General features: G+C 39.3%; 1 long non-coding RNA gene across 1 annotated transcript in view; it reads right to left on the bottom strand.

The window, feature by feature from the left end:
* Positions 1-2,390: 2,390 nt before the first annotated feature.
* LOC143302097 (uncharacterized) overlaps positions 2,391-8,450 on the bottom strand; it is a 10,142-nt gene continuing 4,082 nt past the window's right edge. The window contains exons 3-6 of the long non-coding RNA XR_013057878.1: positions 8,041-8,121; positions 4,040-4,065; positions 3,504-3,590; positions 2,391-2,470 (exon numbers count right to left, since the gene is read on the bottom strand). This is a non-coding gene — a long non-coding RNA (uncharacterized LOC143302097). The remainder of the gene's footprint in view (positions 2,471-3,503; positions 3,591-4,039; positions 4,066-8,040; positions 8,122-8,450) is intronic.

Here is an 8,450-nt window from a genome sequence, read left to right as displayed (position 1 = left end):
CAGAGACAATGAGTTAGGTTTAACAGTCGCAGCTTTTGCGGAAAACGTCCAAGTGCATTATGGACCTGCAGTTTGAATCACAGAACATCCGTCATTTCCCACAATTGCTCTGAACCGAGCAATCCTGGATGTTAGCTTTATCACAGATTATGTTCAGTTTAATGCATGGTTCTGTGATTATTTGCCCAATTGCCAGGCTTTTAAAGTATGCCTTTTTACTTCTTGTTGCTTTTAAGCTGAATCTATTTATATGAAATAAATTTTCACGACGAAAGGATCACATCTGAACGGAGTAGGCATATACATCTAAAAATCATGGCAGCAGAAAAAAAGAAAGAAGAAAGACACAGACTGATAAGATTATTTACAACTTAATAATGTGACTGCGGAACCGAAAATGAAAACATTTTGTATTGGACGACATACCAAAATTCTCATTGCAAATGTCACATGTCTTCTTCACTGCTTGGCGTATATGGATTTGTCCGAGCGCACTGACGCCTCCTTGAGCTACTGATAGTGATACTTCTTCACTGGAACCATGATACTAAAATCGTGGCAGATTGATTCCTGTATTCGACGCTTGTCAGTGTAAAATGTTCGTGGATACTATATACATTAATCAGTTCGCAATGACTATTTTTGTGTCTTCATAATTATGGCGGCACAAATAAGAAGCAACGTGCAACAATACTGGGAATACTTATGAATGATGATGATGATAAATTATGAATACTTGCACAGCGCCTATCTGCGGTCAGAGACGAAGCTCCCAGCGCTTTATAAACTCGGGGCCATTTACACAACAGGCTGCCTACCTGGGTAGAGCCGATTGACGGCTGCCATTGGGCGCTCATCAGTCATTCGTTTTCTGTGTCATTCAATCAGATTTCAGGCACACACACACACACACACACACACACACACACACACACACACACACACACACACACACACACTCTGACAGACATGTGACAAAAAAGTATATACTTATCAATATAAAGTACGAGCGTTGCCCAGTATAAATGAAACACACACACACACACACACACACACACACACACACACAACGATACGACAAGCATACATATGTGCAACCAAATTCAGAATGGGTGATCTGAGTTTTATTGTGTTATTGAAATATGATCAAAGAATATCTTTATTTTGACTCCGTCATACGGCTTTCATGATAATTATGTTTCGTGTAGCGCATACCTGTGCTGGAGAAATAAGGATATTAGGCCAGACGTTCATCTCCTAAAACAAATCTCACTCCGTGTACACACACACACACACATATATATATATATATATAGAGAGAGAGAGAGAGAGAGAGAGAGAAGTATCAACAACAGTAGGCTCTGCATGTCTTTAAAACTTGTATTCTTGCCTGAAGAAGCTGTTTTTACAGCGAAAATTTGCTGCTTCTGAAGAATACAGGTTGTAAAGACATACAGAGCCTACTGTTGTTGATATATATATATATATATATATATATATATTTTTTTTTTTTTTTATAGTTTACCGGTCTTGGTATTTACTTCAGTGCTTTCTGCAAGGAGCAGAGACCAGGGCACGATGATATACAATAAAATTATTTATATATAAATATCTATATATATATACACACATGTGTGTGTGTGTGAGTGTGTGTGTGTGGGGGGGGGGGGGGCTGTTCTGCTTACCGTTATAGAATTAAAAAGCAAGGCATTGATTTTGTAGATCACATTAGTTGTCATAGTAACCCCCAAAACCCAACCCTTTTTTTTCTCTAAATAAATATCCGAAGTGCATAATTGTATCACTTTCAATAATTATTATCGACTTGGTATATTTGTAAGCCAAGGGAGGCAATATGGATATTTCTAGAGTTCTGTTTATTTGAATGCGATTATGTTTCACATAAGACAGTGCTGTTTTGGAACAGATGTGAATGTGAACTAATACAATGGGTTTTTTTTCCACATTGATTTGAACAAAAAACCTATCTAAACTGATCGTACTGCGATGAAAATGGTGTATTCCTTCCCATGTATATCAATAAAATTATTTTCTTTTCAGTAAGCTTCCTGAACTTTCTCTGATCGGTTACTGATAGTGACGCGTTATCAAAAACGTTTTCCATTCTTCGCCGCCCCACACTCTCCCCCCCTCACTCCTCCCCCCCCCCCCCCGCCCCCCCTTTCTCTTTCTCTCTCACTCTCACTTCCACTTCCACGCACACACTCAAAGCAAAACAAAGGTTTAAGCATCAAATGTCCACTACACATAAAAAACAAAAACAAAAAAAAAAAAAAAAAAACGACACTCGTGTCACTTCCGATGTCATCGACTGTCGTCGGAAGCAGGAGACGGGGACTCACGAAGATGGCCGGAATTGGCCGAAGCTTGGGGATGAGGACACGGTAAGGATTAACGTAGTTGAAGGCAATAGTGACAGTAGAGCACAGCCAATAGATAGAGTGTAAGCCTGAGGAAAAAAAAAAAATCAAAATTCGTCAGTCAGTTAAAGCAATCGACTAACAAATGAAACGATGTCTGCCAATCTCAAAACCAGTCAATCAATCGTTCAAGAACTCGATCAGTCAATTTCTCACGCAGCCATTCCATTGCTTGATAAATTAATGATTAGTATCACCTATCTGAAAGTTTGTATGAATGTCAGAATGTAGGATTTACATTGGTCGTGTCTGAGTATGATCACCAGAGGAGGCAACTGCTGTCCTGATTATTTGGGCTATAATTTGATTATAGTGGGGAGAGTGCCTTTTGGACAATCAGCGTTGAGATGGTCCCCATAGGCCAACTAGACCTCAAGGCTGCAGCACTAACCGTCAGTGCAATCTTGCCTCCTAGTTTTGAGAGTCATAGTCCTTCGCAAAAGACTCACACTAAATGAATTCCCATTGGAGTGGAGAAACCATTTATCATACTGCCCTCACCTTGCTGTAAAGCTTATGTCAATCACTGATATAAACCGAGCATTGAGTATATATATATATATATATATATATATATATATATATATATATATATCTGTGTGTTTGTATGCATGTATTATGTGTGTACAAGGAACTCAACTATGATGTGATATGCAGTTAGTATAGAAATCAGTGAACATGCTTAGTTCATGTTTGTCTATATTTATTTATCGACTTCCTGTTTTGATATGATGTAGAAAAAAAAGAAATCATAGAAACGAAATAAAACATTCATAATTATAAGAATAATTAGTTGTCACCATCACCACTACCATCACCCATTATCAAAGATAAATAGCATAGCAGCAGCAATAACAATAGGCAACATAAAAACTTACAATCAATGTTTGCGAGTTGAAATGATCAAAACACACAGAATGGAGTCCGACTATAAAATAAACAACCCCACCCCGTTCCCCACGTACACAGAGAGTTAAACAAGGATCCCCTTCATTTTCACCCCCAACTCCGCCTCAGACTGTTCACCTGAAGTGACACATACTTATAGGGGAGACTACTCACTCAACTTCCGTGAATGAAGTCGCCATGGTAACCACGGTGACCTTGATCTTAGTGACCCCCACCTCCATGACCTTCACCGTGACCTTCCTGAACATGTCATACACAATCCATGTCACGAATTATACATTACATTATCTCGATGTCTAGATGCATGTAAATTATTTCTTTGTATCGTCGTAAGCTTACTTACATTTCTACAATTGAGAGAAGGAAAATGATGCGTAACCGTTGTAATGCGCCGTTTTTTTGTGGGTTTTTTTTTTTCGTTTTTCGTTTTTTCCCTGCATGAATTTACACCTCCCAACCTCATCCCCCCGCCCCTCTCCCCTCCCCTCCACCCGCCCCTTTTGAAACAAACAAACAAATGTTAACGTTCACATGATCATACACATGCGTGCGCGTACGTAGAACACACACACACACACACACTCTCTCTCTCTCTCTCTCTCTCTCTCTCTCTCTCTCTCTCTCTCTCTCACTGACTCGCTTAGGTTATCCCAAATGAACAAAGGAGAAAAAAAGAAGTTAAAACTTACATCATCATGACCCCCTCCATGTCCGTCTGCACAAAGAAAGAAAAGAATAAAGGAAGGAAGAAAGGGGGGAAAATGAAGAAAAAGAAGAAAAGAAAAAGTTCATCCTTCGTCAGACTGCATCATACAAGCAAAAAACCAAGGTGGAGAAGCTGTATTCTGATGTGCTCCAATCTGAGAATAAAAGCACCCATCCACCATTCCATCCATTTTCGGTCATTTTGTTCTTTCATGGGTTGTGTATTCATTCATTCGTTCGTTCGCTTGTTCGTTCGTTCATTCATTTATTCATTCATTCATTCATTCGTTCGTTCGTTCGTTCATTCATTCGTTCGTTCGTTCGTTCGTTCATTCATTCATTCATTCATCCGTTCGTTCGTTTGTTCGTTCGTTGTATTTTAGAGGTCATAGAAATAAAAATGTTGACACGTCGACTATTTTTCGGGCGACGAAACTCTGTTAACGATTCAGTGTGATCTATCTATCTATCTATCTATTTAATCTATCTATCTATCTATCTATATATCCCACTGTGTGTCTGTTTGTCTATCAATATGCATTTCTTTACTTCTTTTCACACTTGGAGGGAGAGATCACCACAGTATTACTTTTGTATGACTAGCATGGCCTCAAAGATGGGCAGTTCTGTTTCAGTTTCAGTAGCGCAAGGAGGCGTCACTGCGTTCGGACAAATCCATATACGCTACACCACATCTGCCAAGCAGATGCCTGACCATCAGCGTAACCCAACGCGCTTAGTCAGGCCTTGAGAAAAAAAAGAAAAGAAAAAAAAGGTGAATAAATAATAGATAAGCGTACATAAATAAGTAAATAGATAAATAAATAATAATTATAATATATGAAAAAGGGGTAGTAGTAATAATAATAATAATAAATAAATAAATAAATAAATAAATAGATGAATAAATAAGACAACAATGATGATAAATAAGCAAATAAATGTAAAACATGAAGACACACATTCACACATACACCCACACATGCATAACAGATATGCACCAAACATGCAGTTTCACAGATATGAAAGCACAGTCAAATACACATGTATAAACGTACATGAGCCCCAACACACACACAACACACACACACACACACACACATTACCCTGCAGTTCTGAAATGGGGAAACAAAGCAACACCATCATTAGCAACAGAAGCGTCAGTAACAGCAGCAACAACAAAAACGAAAATAATTACCAACAGCTACAACAGTCAACAACAACAACAACAACAATTGTTAACCCCTTAATTTAATGGCCGAATGTTGGTAAAATGAGTCCGGTGTTTGAAAGTCAATCACGACTTTTTGTGTACTCATTAATGGTGCCATTGCTTTTGCAGTGAACAAAAGAAATGCAAAAAATCCGAGGAGTTAGGTCCTAATACGCAGTGGTACATGGTGATCGACATCGAACGTGCAAGCTCTGTCTTACCTCACTGACCAGCATACTCATCATCAGCAGCATTCATGGGGTTAATAATAATAAGAACAACAGCAGCAGCTGTAGCATCAACAGGTATAACATGTGGCACATTCTAATAACCCCTACCCAAATTATCAAATTATTTATTTATTTATCATGTTACAAAATGGAAACACCCTTGCATAATATTATTGTCGCCGAAGCACTCTACAATAGCTTATTATGTTAACTCTCTCCATACGAACGGCGAAAGAGACGACGTTACCAGCGTTTCACCCCAGTTACCATCATCAAAATATTGCAAGCGGAAGGCTCTTATACTGAAGAGGTGAATGTTGACAAAGAATACCACAATTCTGACGACGGAAGCTAAAGGTTGAGTCATTGAGATACCCACTGGACATCCGAGGGGTCTGTGTAGAGGAGAAGAGAGGACTGGCCGTACTGAGTGAGTTAAAAATGATAATTACAATAAAAACAAATAATACAAAACAAAACAACACCGACAACAAGAACTACAGCAACAACAACAACAAAAAAAACAAAACAAAAACAATAACGACAACGACAATAACCGTGACAACAACTGACGACAAGAACAACAACGACGACGACCACAACAACAACAACAACAACCACAATGACAACTACAACAATAACAATAACATCACCAGCCGCAACAACAACAACAACCAAAACAACGACGACGACGATGACAACAACAACGTCAACGACGCCAATGACAACAATAACAACAACTTGACAACAAAGTAAATGACAACGACGACGATGACAATAACGACGTCAACGACGCCAAGACAACATTAACAGTTTCAGTTTCAGTAGCTCAAGGAGGCGTCACTGCGTTCGGACAAAACCATATACGCTACACCACATCTGCCAAGCAGATGCCTGACCAGCAGCGTAACCCAACACGCTTAGTCAGGCCTTGAGAAAAAAACACACAAAAAAACAAAAACAACAACAACAAAAAAACAAACAAAAAACAACAACGGGGGAATAAATAATAGATAAGCTTACATAAATAAATAAATAACTAAATAAATAATAATTATAATATAGAAAAGGTAGTAGTAATAATAATAGTAATACTAATAAAATGATAAAATAAATGTAAAACATGAAGACACACATTCACACATACACCCACACATGCATAACAGAAATGCACCAAACATGCAGTTTCACAGATATGAAAGCACAGTCAAATACATATAAACGTACATGAGCTCCAACACACACACACACACACACACACACACACACACACATACACACTACCTTGCACCTCCTCTACCCCCCTCCTCCACACACTCATTTCTAGTCTACGTATCGCAGCTTCCACGGCACACACACACACACACACACACACAAACACTCACAGAGATGAACACTTACTTGTACAAGCACACACACATACGCCCATATCTCCCACCCCCAACCCCACACACATATATACAAAGATGTATATGTATATGTTCCAAACATTAACAACAACAACAACAACTTGACAACAAAGTAAATGACAACGACGACGATGACAATAACGACGTCAACAACGCCAAGACAACATTAACAACAACAACAACAACTTGACAACAAAGTAAAGGACAAGGACGACGATGACAATAACGACGTCAACGACGCCAAGACAACATTAACAGTTTCAGTTTCAGTAGCTCAAGGAGGCGTCACTGCGTTCGGACAAAACCATATACGCTACACCACATCTGCCAAGCAGATGCCTGACCAGCAGCGTAACCCAACACGCTTAGTCAGGCCTTGAGAAAAAAACACGCAAAAAAACAAAAACAACAACAAAAAAACAAAACAAAAAAACAACAACGGGGGAATAAATAATAGATAAGCTTACATAAATAAATAAATAACTAAATAAATAATAATTATAATATAGAAAAAGGTAGTAGTAATAATAATAATAGTAATACTAATAAAATGATAATAAAAAATAAATAAATAAATAAATAAGACAACAATGGTGATAAATAAGCGAATAAATGTAAAACATGAAGACACACATTCACACATACACCCACACATGCATAACAGAAATGCACCAAACATGCAGTTTCACAGATATGAAAGCACAGTCAAATACATATAAACGTACATGAGCTCCAACACACACACACACACACACACACACACACACACACTACCTTGCACCTCCTCTACCCCCCTCCTCCACACACTCATTTCTAGTCTACGTATCGCAGCTTCCACGGCACACACACACACACACACACACACACACACACACACACACACACACACACACACAAACACACACTCACAGAGATGAACACTTACTTGTACAAGCACACACACATACGCCCATATCTCCCACCCCCAACCCCACACACATATATACAAAGATGTATATATATATATATATACGTTCCAAACATTAACAACAACAACTTGACAACAAAGTAAAGGACAACGACGACGATGACAACAACGACAACAACAAGAACAACAACGACAACAACAAGAGTTGCATAACGATGTAATGTACCCCCGTGTCCTCCATGCCCGTGTCCGCCGGGGGGCGGTCTACAGTGGGGGCTGTCGTTGTAGCTGACGTGCCCGTGGCCTCCTGCACAAACAGGCATGCGTATTTTCATTGGTTAAAAATCTAAAAGAGTCTCTTCCTTTCACCCCCGTCTCTCCCCCACACATATTGAGATACATATGCTAACAAACTTTTAAATTCATTTTGTTTTTCGAAATTTTAAATGAAGGTACATGTCTGAATGGCTTCTACGGAGTTAACACGACCCCACCTCCCCCCCCCCCCCAACTCCCTCCCCCTCTCTCTCTGAATGGTGTGTGTGTGTGTGGTGTGTGTGTGTGTGCGTGCGTGCGCGCACGCATCATTGTCTGTCTGTCTGTCTGCCTCATCCCTCTCCACCCCCCCCCCCCCGC

The sequence above is a fragment of the Babylonia areolata genome, chromosome 28 (genome assembly GCF_041734735.1).
Source record: "Babylonia areolata isolate BAREFJ2019XMU chromosome 28, ASM4173473v1, whole genome shotgun sequence".
In the NCBI taxonomy this organism is placed as follows: Eukaryota; Metazoa; Mollusca; class Gastropoda; order Neogastropoda; family Buccinidae; genus Babylonia; species Babylonia areolata.
Note: the sequence above shows the minus strand (reverse complement) of the source record. Positions and strands in the feature narration are given on the sequence as shown.